Source organism: Canis lupus, chromosome 24 (assembly GCF_011100685.1).
Source record: "Canis lupus familiaris isolate Mischka breed German Shepherd chromosome 24, alternate assembly UU_Cfam_GSD_1.0, whole genome shotgun sequence".
NCBI lineage: Eukaryota > Metazoa > Chordata > Mammalia > Carnivora > Canidae > Canis > Canis lupus.
The window spans coordinates 43,695,104-43,707,763 of record NC_049245.1 but is presented as its reverse complement, the minus strand read 5'-3'; the positions used below and the strand labels follow the sequence as shown (position 1 = coordinate 43,707,763).

The following is a 12,660-nucleotide window of genomic DNA, read 5'->3' as shown; positions in this document are numbered from 1 at the left end:
CCCACCTGCCCCCTGTGCCTACACCTCATCCCTCGCCCACCCCCGCCTGCCCCCCGCTGCCCGCCGAGCTCCTCGCCCACTGCCCTCCCACCTGCTCCTTGTCCCGCCCTGAGTCCCTCACCCACCCCCCTCCCACCTGCCCCCCACTGCCCGCGGAGCCCCTCGCCCACCTCCCTCCCACCTGCTTGGCCCTCGTGACAGCAGCCTGCCTCCAGTGCCGGAAACCCTGCGGAAACCTCAACACCTGACATCCACGTCCCTTTAAGGTTTAGGCCTACATGTGAGGCAAGTGTGCACCCCAGCGAGTGTCCGGATCCCGAGTATACCAAGCTTAGTGAATTCTGTCCCAGAGGACACACCCCTGTAGCCACCACCTGGGCTATGAAATCCGGGAGGCAGATCACTGCTCGTTGCCACTCCCGGAGACTGTTTCATCCTGCTGCCCCGGCTTCCGGCCTGAGTGTTTGGCCACCGCAGAGCTGCCCCGAGTTCTCCTGCATGTGCCCTTGGGAGAACTTACGCAGGCATTTCTGTCGGCATTCACTCTTTGTAACAATCCCCCGATGAAACTCGCACCTGTCCACCGTGTGCCGATCTGGCCAGCCCACCAGCTTGCTCAGCCATGGGCTGACCCGCAGACCCCACACTCTCCTTCATGCCCATCACCACCAACCCCTCACAATTGGGGCGCTCAATCTGTTTGTTGATTGACTAATTGACACCACCCCCGCCAAAGCTTCCACCACTGCACGTTGTCATAGGTCTGGAACTGGAAGATGGGTCTAAGAGACAGCAGTGAGTGGACTGACAGCTCTGGGGCATGGGGACCTTTCTCTGCCTGGGGAACCATGAGATCCACCCGTGTGCAGGGCCTCCTGGGACCAAGCAAGTGGAGGCAGCATGCTTCCTACAGGTCGCCTCCCAGATAATTAACCAAGGCCATTCAGAGAGGGCATGGGTGTTTTATCTTCCAGTTGGGTATCCGTGATTTTCCCAGGTATGTCTCCTACCTCCCTTTACCTGACCTCCTTCCTCCCTCGTCAACAGATTTGTGCATTTATGGGGCTGTCCGGAGGATGTATTTTCTTATAACAATGCTCCCCGTACCCAAGGCATGCAATGCTTTTCTTGGCTGTTGGAAGTGATGGGTAGAGGCCCCAAATGGGGGTGATCCTTTTTGCCCACTCAACCATAATAGTGAAGGAGCAGACGGGGCTGGAATGAAGGTGAATAGGTTAATTTATGAGTGCGGAACACACTCTACCTATGGCCGAGCAAGCAGGTGGGCTGGCCAGATCAGCACATGGTGGACAGGTGTCCAGGTGGGCCCAGGGCTTGCTTTCTGGCCTTATCTGTGCGGTTGCTGTTCTTACAACAGAGGGTGGGTTATCTGGAAAGAGGTGTGAATAGTGGATGGCCGTGGAGAGGAGGATCCCTCATGCAGGAGGGCAAAATCTGCTTCCCCCTTGAGAAGCTTCTGAGATGATTTTGTTAATTAAGAATAAATTCATTTCCTGTCTATATATGCTGGGCACTGAGGGTTCGTTCATTCTACAAATGTTTGCAGAGCACCTCTGATGTGCCTTCAGATCCAGGAAGGAACAAGACAGGCTAAGTTGCTGCCTCTGCCCTGGGGGAGGGGCCGGCATGTCTACAGGCAGGACAGACAGGGAAGCAAGTGAGTAGAGGCACACGCGTGCTCAGGTGAGGGAGTGGATGCGTGTGCAAAGAAGGTGACACCATGAAGGAGGCTCAAGATACGGAAGAGATTAATGTGACTGGGTGGTCTGGAAAGACCTCTCCGAGGGTCATTTGATCACAGATCTGATGAGGGAGGGACCCTGCAACGTTTCACGGAGGAGGGAGGCTCAGGTTGTGAGCTGGAACCAGCCTGGGCCGTCTGGAGGAGGCCGGTACTGCTGGAGGCCTCCCTGGAAGTGTGGCAGGCACAGAAGTAAGAAAGCAAGTGCAGCACCTTCAGGGAGTCAGTCGAGTAGGGGCACAGACGTGAATGTCACCAGATGAGCGTGCCTCGTTTTGTCATGCTGGATGACGTAACAGTAGGATGATGCGATTCAGAGCGTGTCCCTGATGATGCAGGGAGGTGCAGGGGAGGTGAGGAGTGACTTGGGCCTTGAAGGATGAGCTAGAGTTTGCCCCTCCAGCCCCATCTCCTCAGAGATATCTGCAGGAGGCACGTGGGGAGGGGGCCAGGGTGAGAGGTGGGGAGAGTCTTGAGGTTGGAAGCATGGGCTTTGGGACTGGATGTGGCCTCCAGCCCTGGCTCTGCTGTGAGTCCCATCTCGGTGACCTTGGTCAAGTTGGCTAACCTCTCTGGGCCTGTGTCCTCGTCTGTCATATGAATATTTAGGGATCGTAGGAGGGGGAGCAAATGTAAAGGGCTCCAGGTGGTGCTGGAGCTGTTGGCATCACGAGTAATGGAGAGTGTCACCTGAGGGATAGCACGCCGGTTGTCTCAGCCCGAGACACGGTGGGTTTGGGGGGCAGTGCAGGGAGATGGAAACAGGGCTTTGAGTGGAACTAGGGGTTACTTCTTGAGGATGTCAGTTTTGAAGAAGCAGCTGAGGATGGCTGCTGGGCTGGCCTGGAGGGCAGGATCCCTTCTTTCCTGAGAGGCAAGAGAGCACTCAGCTGGGGCGGCTCCTTGGGCCGTCCTGAGGCCTGGTAACCATCCTGGTGCCAGCATTTGCCACATTCTCCAATTTCTTGGAGGAGGGATTCCTTTGTGGCCATTTTGTGCAGGGGAAAACAGGCTCAAACAATCAGTGGGAGAAAAAGGATTTTTATTTTAGGATTTTAGTTTATTTATTCATGAGAGACACACAGAGAGAGGCAGAGACACAGGCAGAGGGAGAAGCAGGCTCCTGATGCGGGACTTGATCCCAGGACCCCGGGATCACACCTTGAACCAAAGGCAGATGCTCAACCACTGAACCACCCAGGTGTCCCGGGAAAAAAGGATTTTGAAGCAAACTTCAAAGCCTCCCAGGAACTCTGGGTTGGGGGTGGGGACAGCTCTTCCTCCCTAGGGACAGGGCCTGCAGGAGGATGGGCATCCACATAGCCTGGTCCTCCTCTCTCTTTGGACCAGTCAGGATGCCCTTGTGTCTCTGGATAATTTTCAAGTGGCTGAGCTGGGCTGTGGGTGTCCAGTCTAAGCCGCAAGTGATCATGGGGAAGAAGCCCGGCTCTGGCTTTTCCGAGGTGATGCCCGACCAGGCCGGTTCCCCGTCGGCGGGTCTTACGAGGGAGTATGGGGCCCCGCGGTGCATCGGGCTGAAAGTGCTGTCAGGCGGCTGAAGCTGACGCAGGGCCCAGATGGTGCGGAGGCCCCGAGCTGCCACCTGCCCGGCTGTCCCTGAAGAAGCCTTCCTGAGCGACAGGCTCGGGACTCGCTTCAGACCGAGCCCGGGCTCCCTGTCCTGTCAGGGCGTGGGCGATCAGTCGTCAATCAGCACGGCCACCACAAGTCTCCACCAGAAGGGCTGCCAGATTCAGCAAATACAGGGCGTCCAGTGAGGTTTGAATTTCACGGAGCATGGAGCATACTTATAACACCAAAGTATACTTATACCAAGAAATTAGGAGTTGTTTACCTGAAATTAAACCTCGCTGGGCATCCCGTATCCTATCTGACCATCCCACCCTCAGCAAATTTCTTCACTGGTCGGTGTACCATACTCCGCAAAGGAGTATATTTGCATATAGGAAATCCTATTTATTTTTGATTTCTGGTGGTCGGGTGTTATTTTATTTTTAAAGATTTTATTTATTTATTCATGAGAGACACAGAGACAGAGACACAGGCAGAGGGAGAAGCAGGCTCCCTGCGGGGACCCTGATGTGGGACTTGATCCCATGACCCCGGGGATCACGACCTGAGCCGAAGGCAGATGCTCAACCGCTGAGCCCCCCAGGAGCCCCTGGTTGTCGGGTTTTAATTTGTCCCGTAGATATCCTCCTCCTCCTTCAGTTCTGGGGGTGGAAGCCTCTTCCCTATGATATTTGAAACAAGACATTTAGGGACCTCTGACCGACACCTTTTCTCTACCTGCTAATTGAATTTTATTCTTTCAGAAAAAGTGTTATTCAGCATAGACTTCAAATGGGAAGAGCAGGGACTGCCATCCTTGCTGATTATACATGGGGGACGAAGGAAATATTTACAGCTTGCGGAAGGTTTGCCGTGTTCCTGCATATTAATATTTTTGGCCCTCTCTCAGCATTCTGGGACAGTTTATTTTTTTATTTTTTATTTTTTTTCCATCTTGCTGTTGCTTTATAAAACATTTCAACAACTGGAGCCAACTGCTTCTTTTTAGTTTCTAAGCTTAAACAGTTTTCTTTTTTATTGCATGATTTTTTTTTTTTTTAACCAAAGAATACTTTGTGCAGCCAACGTCCCCGCCAGCCGGCGTGCCTTTTTCGCAGCACGGGTGATTATTACCCCCACTGCACAACAAAGACGCCAGTGCTTGAGCTGCAAGTGCCAATTTGCAGGGAAGGTATTTGATGGCTTCACAAGAGTTTAAGGAACTCAAAAGTTCTAGTCTTCACGTCCACCCCTCCCCCCCCAACGCTAGCTCCAGCTCCAGTCACAGCCAAAGGACTCTTCTACTTTAGAAATCCTCTTACTGCACACGTCTAACATAACAATTTATTTACATCACTCCGTGGGGCTTCCTGAGAAAGAACAGAGCTGCATCCCTCCCTCCACACCCCACCTCCCCGATGTGCTAGTTCTCCGCCCATCCCCTGGCCCAGGGTGCGTTTTGTCTCCCTTTCCCTCTCTCCTGCTCCTTCCTTCCCAGCCCCTCCTGTGCCAGCTCTCAGGATGTGAGGAAAGCCCAGCCCCTGTGTAAAGGTCCATTCGATGCCAGGGAAAAGGACCGGCTTTGGTTTCTTTTGCAATCTCAGGTGGGACGTGGCCCCCAAGCCCCCCCTCCCCAGGGCAGCTGCCGGAGTGGAGAGCACAGGGTGTGCGCGGCCCTCACACTGGGCCTTGCAGGGAAGTGTCCGTGCGCTTGGACGAGTCTGCTTACAAGTGCCTGTGCTCTGAGGACGCAGGTGTCGCCCCTGCAGGGTGTAGGGGTGCCTCTGAGTCCCAGAGAGCCAATTGAACCCAAGTGGGGTCATGGCCTGTGACCTGCTCTTCCAGAGGGACAGATTTCATTCCGCCGGCCTGGCAATTCGGAGGGCTTTGCTGTCCAGGCTGCGCCGGCCACCCTGGCTTCTGCCAACAGAGGGCCACACGGGAGGTTTAGAAGGAAAACTGGACCACTGGGTGGGAAGGGGAGGCGGGAGATGGTTTTTACGTGCTTTTCTGTAAGCTTCTCTTGGTCAACTATTTCCTTCCCCGGCGTGCTGGGCAGGCTTCTCCGATCTCCACCGGCCGAGGCCCGAGGCAGGCGACCACTTCCAAGGGCCATCCATCCGCTCACTCGTTCACTCACCCAACACACTGAATGTCTTCTATGTGCTGGGCTCCGTGCCAGGCACTGGGGCCACCAGGGGCCAGGCAGGACCGGCCCCGGCCTCAGGGAGCTTCCAGTTCAGTAAACAAATAAACCAGGAGACTTTCCACAAAGATGCATGCGTGTCAGCCTCATAGGGGCTGATGTGGGGGAGGGAGTTGTCTGCGCAGGATCACCGGGGACAGTGGCATGTGAGCAATGCAGGAGGCCATCCCCAGAAGCAGCAGAGGACACCCAAGGGGACTGCACCCGCCAGCAGGTCTTGCAGGGGAATTTAGACTTTATTTCAGGTTCCGTGGGCGGTGCCCAGCGCGTGTGGTAGCTCTGTCCAGCCCAACACACAGGCTGCAGCCTTGGGTCCCCGGGTCCCCACAGTCCCCCGGGCAATGCTCTCTGATGTTCTCTTTGCTGCTTTTCAGGTTTGGTTCAGGGCTGAGACCTCATGAGAGAGAAGAGGAAGGCTGTGTCCTGAAATCTTTTGCAGACTATCCCCTTCCGTGCTTGGAGTGGTTCTGGGGTAGCAGCTAATTACATCATCCTCCAGCCTGGCTTGGGCCTGGCCGATAGTGGGGGGCATTCTCCTGGCTGTCGTGGTCGGCCAGACGGGAGGACATGTGACTGATGCAGAGCCAATCGGAGTCTTTCCCTGGGAGTTTATGGACAGACACCAGGTTGGGATGATAAAAGTCTCTTTTGGTCCGTAGGCTGGGATCGGGAAAGCTGAGCGCTGTCTGTGGCCAATCCCCTCTCTGCCTGCCCCTAAACACTGCTTTCCTGGCTGTAGGGAAGAAGTCTAAATGCCACAGGAGAAACCAGCCAGTGTGTACAGAGTGGAGAGGGGAGGGAGGGAAGGGTAGGAAGGGGGGGTGGAGAGAGAGAGAGAGAGAGAGAGAGAGAGAGAGAGAGAGAGAATCTGGTGATGATTTGAATGTCTGCAGCTTCCTGAGGCCAGCTCTGGCCCCGGGGTTCCCAGTTATTTGAACCAATTAAAACCTACTTCAATTTTGGCTGTGATGGGTTTCTACCACTCACAACATAAGATTTCAGACCGTTTCACTCTGGAACCTCACCTAAGCCTCCCGCCCTGGGGAAAGTCGTGTGGCTGAGTAGCCTAAGATCCCTCCAGTCAAACATTCTCGGTCTTAAATATGCTTAATTCCACCTCCCCGACTGCCTGGTGGCCTCAGCTGCCTCTAGGGCTGGGTCTGTGCCACAAGCACCTGCTGAGTTAGGCCCTAGGGACACCCTGTGTTAGGCCCTAGGGACACCCTGTGGTTCAGCACACCCCCGACCCCCACTGTGGCTGGGAGACAAAGTCACTTCTAGAGGGATGAGGAAGCGGCACAGGGGGGCTGAAGGTTGCTCAGGGACCAGAATGCTCATGTTGGAGCCTGGGGACACCCTCACGTCTCCCCAGGACTCCAGTTAACACCCGGAGCTGCTTCGTGGCTGTTCTTTAAAGAACAGTCTGGGCAATCCCACGTGACCACAAATGACTACAAGGGAAGCAGAGACTACCATTGCTCTTCCCTCTCCCCACCGTGTGCCCCCAGGTTTGAGTGGGTATCTGTGGGGTATCTGCAGAGGACCTACTGTGTGCAGGGCTCCTGGTGTGGGTGGCCTTGGGTCTAAGTCTCACTCCACACCCCAGCCCCAGCCAGTGGTCAGTGCTGTGCACGCAGTAGGCGCTCCGCAGACACTTGTTGGGTGGGGTGAAGGCTGTCCCAGCCATCCTGCAGCTGGACGCCTCACCCAGGACACAACACGGCCCCGCCGGGAGCTAAGAAACGTGGTCCCCATCGCTGTGTCATGCAGAGGCCTCTCCTTGTCATGGATGTGGAGACAGGACCTGCTGGGACTCCGCATATTCGATCTAAGAGGCAAATTGATTTTGTGGCTTCAGCTCCTTCTGCGTCCTCGCGTTAGAGTCTGGGGAGACGCCTCTGAGGCTCCTATTGTTCACTTTCAGATGACTTCATACCGAATGGATTTTAAGTGAAATCTTGGGGGCTCTACAGAATGCAGAAGACTAAGCTGGGGATATGTGTGACCTCAGAGATTCGGCGGCGCTGCGATGCCCGAGGAGCCACGTCGGGGCTGGGCCCTTGAGAGCCACTTAGTGGGGATCGCAGTGGCTCCCAGCTCCCAACAGCCCACCGGGGCATCGGGCAGGCCTGAGGGGGTGGTGGACGGACCCTATCAGGACATCGCCCAGGGGACCACTGTCTGCTGGCAGCCACCCTGTCCTTTTCTTTCCAGGGAAAAGCAAGAGAGAGTCGAGGCTGCGTTCGGGAAGCACCCCAGTCCCTGAGGCTGGGCACTGGGGAGGTGAGGTCCTGGGCTCCAAGCTACAGGGTCTCCCAGACTCACCGGGGAGGTGCTGGTCCTCCTGGGTGGGAGGGAGCTTGGAGCCTTCCCAGGAGAAAGGGAAGCCCACTGCTGGAGACCCCTGCGTCCTGTGACAACCAGAAGACCCCCAAATACCCTGCAGCCAGCTCACAGGTTGCCCTTGCTGGGGAGCCTTTCAAAGGTTTTGATCTGGGGGAGGGGACACCAGGGCCACTTTGTCCCGCTTTGTTTAGGTTGCTCTGGCCTGGAGAATGGGTTGGGAGGTGGACTGGAAGCAGGGGACCAGCCGGGGGGCTGTTAATGATACCTGGACAAGTGGTGACAGGGCCTGGGCCCAGAGGAGTGGCATTTGGGGTGGGGAGAAGGAGATATGGTGGGATATGGGAGGAATTAGGAGGATGTGTTAGCCAGGACTCAAACCTGAAAATGTTAGACATGCCACTCAAATCAGCATCAATAACAAAAGGGAGATGTGTAGCTCCCATATGCGGAAACTTCTGAGGCTTCAGGTAAGGCTGTATCCAGGAGTTCCAGTGACACCCTCGGGACTGCTGCCCTCTACTCCTTGGCTTTGTGCACCTCCCAGCGCGCTCCTCTCAGGCAGGTTCTCTCTGGCCGAAGCTGCTCCAGCTTCCAGGTTGGGTGCCGGATCCTTCTTTCCCCATTGTTCCCCCACAATCTCTGGATTCTCTCTGACTCCACGGGGCTGTCATGGGTCATGTGCCATCTGTCACAGGATCACCATGGTCGGCAACAGGAGGAGCTGATTGATGGGCTGGGGCCGTGTGTCCACTCCAACACCTGGATGGACAGGGAGGCATGTTGGTTCCAGGAGAGATGGTCAAGGTGTGGGGGAGGGGGGCCAACGCTGGCAAACCTCCACCAACAGGGTGGGGGGCCCAGTGGGCACGGGGAGGAATGGATGTTACGGGTGGCCCTGAGCATCACGCTCAGGTATGAGCTGGGTGCCACGCACTGAGCCTGCCAACAAGGGGGCGCGAGGCAATGACATGTGGACAAAATCAAACCAGAATAACTGTCTGGCTCTGCCCGACGTCCGTGTTCCTGATTCATAGATTTGTGATGATCCGGCCTTTGTGTGCCTATAACTCAGCTGTCATTTCCACTTTATCTCTTACTTAAGATCTTGTCACACTGCTATGTGTTCACTGCTTCTCGTTCAGGGAAAAAGGATGAGCCAGAGCAATTTTGCTTTTTATCTCCTGGGACAATCGGCTTATCACGCTGACGATAATCGGGATGGGTTTTACAGGAAAACAACTTTTTTTTTTTTGGTCCAACGAAGAAAACATTTTGATGGTAAGTTTGTTGTGTGGGGGGCCGTCAGGGCCCGAGTTCAGGGACATGTTTGGGTGTGTCGGGGCAGCTCAAGCCATGTTCTTAAATTGTGAGGCTCCCTCCCTACCCGGCGTGAGGGGCTCCAACCCACTTGCAGCCTTTTGCTGGATCTTGTAACAAAAATGTGTCTTCCCATCCGCAGGTTCCTCGCTCTTTAGGATCGACATCAAGGTCTTTGGGATCGTAGGGTGCCGTTTGTCCTTGAGGTCTCTGGGCTTGCGGTCACTTCCTGTCTCTCAGTGGCTCCCCTCTTCTGTCTGTGGTTCCAAAACAGTGAAGGGCATGGGCGTGAAGGATGCCTGGGTTCTGTTGCTCCTGAACTCTGGTCTCTAATAACAATCACCCCCAAACCACACAGGAGCCACAGTGGGAACCGTTCCATGGAGCCAGGCAAGGGGTATGTACTTCCACGTGTGGTCTGCATAGAATCACGGGGGAATCAAGTCATGTGTGCCACCGACCCACGGCAGAGCATGACCCCCACTCTGATAGCACCAGTGACGTTGCCGTTGGTGACACGGTTTTGTGAGACAATTCACCATCTTACCTGAATTCGTCCAGGATGAGGGGGGACACCCACGTGGCTGCAGGAGGGCTCAGGTGTTCTTGAGTGGCTCTGACCACTTGCCAGTCTCCCAGAACTTTGACCTTTAACTGGAAAAGCATCAGAAATTCTTAACATCGTCAGTTCTGGAAGCTGAAGGCTCATGACACCGTGCACTGTCTATTTTAGTTCAGTTCACGCTGAAATTCATTCATTTAACAGAAGTTTGTGAGCATCCTATGTGTGCATGGGTAGGTGAGCAAGGCTTTGTGGTCCCTGCCATCAGGGGCCTTTCTATAGGTCCCAGTTGCTGGGAGGCCCAGGGTGGAAAGTGGGGTACAGTGGGAGGAAGCCCAAGCCCCCAGGAGCTCCCGGCCTGTGGGATCGCTGGACGTGTCTAGTCACCGGTGGGCCGTGAAAGAGGGAGTGCGGTGTCTCACCGGGGACTCAGCCTGTCCCAACACCACATGGTCAAGGGGACATCCTGCTGTGGCCGGATCACAGAATATGAGCCCTGGGGGGGTAGTGGGGACCAGGAGGATGTCCTGACGGCAGAGAGAACCGGTGACATAGCACTGGGGTGGGAAATAGCATGTCCATGGCTCCTGACCTCATTCATCTGCCTCCCATCTCACCTGGTGAGCCCCCGCCCGCCCCTCTCACCGCCTCTCGTCTCACCTGGTGAGCCCCCGCCCGGCCCCTCTCGCTGCTTCCCACCAGCAGCCAGAGTGGGCTGGGCAGCCACAAGCTGGATCATGTGCCCTCCCTGCATTAAGCCCCCAGAGCAGTGACGTGGGATGAGCGCTGGGCTGCTGAGCGAGGCTCCTCGGTGTGAATCCTTCCTTATTTACCAGCCATGCTCAGTTGAGAAGATTCCTTCATCTTGGGGGGTCACAGGGATCCCCACCTTGACAGTTGTCATGAGGAAGAAATGACTTACTGCCATATATGAAAGGCATTTGCCCTCTGCCTGGCTCGTGTTAAAGGCAATGAAAGTGTTTGCTCTTAGGGTCAGGTGGAGGTTGCTCATGGTGGGCACGGGCCCTGCCTGGGCTGACCCGTTCACCTTGACCTCACCTCCAACCTTTCACAGTCTGAGCTCCTGCCGCACTGGCTGGTTTCCGTCTAGGAGATACTTCAGGCAAATTCCTGCCTCTGGGCCTTTGCACTTGCCTTCTCTATGCCTGGAATGCATGTTGCTTTTCTCCCTCTTCCCTTAGAAAGTAACCCTGTTGTCACTTCCTCCAGGAAGGCTTTCCAGACTAGCCCAGATGGTCTCCCCACAGTTTGGTAACAATTGTAGAAATGTTCTTTCCCTCAGAGTATGTTTTCACAGTGTTTTTTCACAGGTAAATTTTGCACAACACTGGATGTGCGGAGTCCAGGGCAGTGATGGCTCTTGGTTGGCACTAGTAAATAGCTGCTGAATGCACGGATGAGGCAATGTTGAAAGCATGTCAGCCTGCCGTTCTCACCACACTCGTGCCAACTGGCTGCAGGGACCAACAGGTGGATCAGTGTGCTGCACGTACGTGGAGGTGTTTGCTGAACGTACGTGGAGGTGTTTGCAGAACTCAAGACGAGGCAGGAACAGGACAAGACTGTCTTTCCCCTTCTGTCTTCCTCCCTCCTTTGGGGTGCCATGTTCTCAAGGGTGCGTGCTGCACCCCACTGGGCCCTCCTGGGTACCCCCTGAATGCTGCTGGCGAGGCCATGCAGATTAGGGCAGAAGTAAAAAGACAAAACTTTGAGTTCTTTGGCTCCTTTGGGTTTAAATCAAACTCTCACTGTAATTTCAAACTACTTTTTTTTTTTTTTTGGTGGGTATATTTTATACAGAGCATATTTCAAATCAAAGAGAGAGAACATTTCCCCCCCTTCTTCCCGTGAAAGGCAGGGGGTCTAAGACATTTTAATAGCTTTCATATTCCTCGCTCCAAATATATTATTTCAGCACAATAGTTTCTTTGCGGGAGAATTGCTTAAATGATTCAAAATGGATTTAAAAATATATTTCAAGTTTTAATTTTATGCACAGAACATTAATGAGCGGAGTGCCTTAGAGACTGCCTGTCAGTTTAACATATTCACAATATTCTCAACACAGATGTTATTCCATCTAAATCCTTTTAGAGGGAAGAAACCAGTAATTTTTTTCTTGGGGGATGTCAGAAAATATATTATTTTTGAAATTGTATTTTGATCCCAGAATTCTGCACAAAGTATCGTCGTTAGGGTCTGGGTGTGTTGAGTCCCTTGGACACCAAACTTTTAAAAAGTCCAGAAAAGAGAAGCAGCCAGAAGCCTTTGTTCGTTTCATGTTGTTCGTGTTCTCTCGCGAGGACTCTGAGCTTCGACAAGTGGGAGTAGAAATAAGGAAGACTTCCCCGGGCTGCGCGTCGGAAGGGTTAGGGTCAGGGTCAGGGTTAGGGGGTAGGGTCAGGGTTGGGGTCAGGGTCAGGGTTAGAGTTTAGGGTAAAGGTTAGGTAGGGTCAAGGTTAGGGTTAAGGGTGAGAGTTAGGGTTATTGGTTAGGGTTAAGGTTGGGCATCTTTCAAACAAGTGGTGGGGTGGACCCATACTGGGTCTGATGGGGAAATAGGTTGAAAGAATGACTCTCATCATTTTGTTTCATTCTCTTGAATGAAGCTGGTTCCTGGCATCAGTGCAAATGCATCTCCTTTGCTTCTCAGGAGGCAGTTCAGGCCCAGCCAGTTTTGGTTAGATTTAGGGCGGCCTCGAATGCATCTGTTCATCCCTGTCCCGATTGTCGGTGAGCGTCTCGGGGAGAGGTGGCGCCGGGCCTGGTGGCTTCGATCCTGCCTGAGGCCTGGCAGGCTGCGGAGCAGCGTGGAGCCCACGTGCCCCTGAGCCGGTGGCTGTGGATGAGAGTTCAGCTCCGAGAGGCTTCTCT

General features: G+C 54.4%; 1 long non-coding RNA gene across 4 annotated transcripts; it reads left to right on the top strand.

The window, feature by feature from the left end:
• Positions 1-116: 116 nt before the first annotated feature.
• On the top strand, positions 117-11,935 carry LOC100688873. 4 transcript variants are annotated; one of them, XR_005378050.1, is made up of 8 exons: positions 763-997; positions 4,099-4,200; positions 5,915-6,166; positions 7,465-8,481; positions 8,581-8,690; positions 8,989-9,164; positions 9,346-9,600; positions 11,097-11,935. It is a non-coding gene; the product is annotated as an uncharacterized LOC100688873 (long non-coding RNA). The 4 variants fall into 4 exon arrangements; XR_005378048.1 differs by having other exon boundaries at positions 7,465-8,690; positions 9,029-9,164; XR_005378047.1 differs by having other exon boundaries at positions 7,465-8,690.
• The last annotated feature ends 725 nt before the right edge of the window (positions 11,936-12,660 follow it).